Raw genomic sequence first — 304 nt, forward strand, 5'->3', positions numbered from 1 at the left:
CTTCAGAAACATGGACAAGCTTGAAAAAATGCCCCTCAGACACATTTGCAAGCTTGAAAAACATCAATTTGGACATAAGTTACCTGCTTGAAAACATTGCTTCTGACAAATTTGCAAGCTTGAAAACATCTCTTCAGACAAATTTGCAAGCTTGAAAACATCCGTTTGGACATAGTGGCAAGCTTAAAAACATCTCTGCAGACAAATTGATAAGCTTGTAAACATCAATTTGGACAAAGTTTACCTGCTTTAAAACAATGTTTCTGACACATTCGCAAGCTTGAAAACATCCCATACAGTCATA

Source organism: Nematolebias whitei, chromosome 20, assembly GCF_014905685.2.
Source record: "Nematolebias whitei isolate Nwh7 chromosome 20, NemWhi1, whole genome shotgun sequence".
NCBI classification, from domain to species: Eukaryota; Metazoa; Chordata; class Actinopteri; order Cyprinodontiformes; family Rivulidae; genus Nematolebias; species Nematolebias whitei.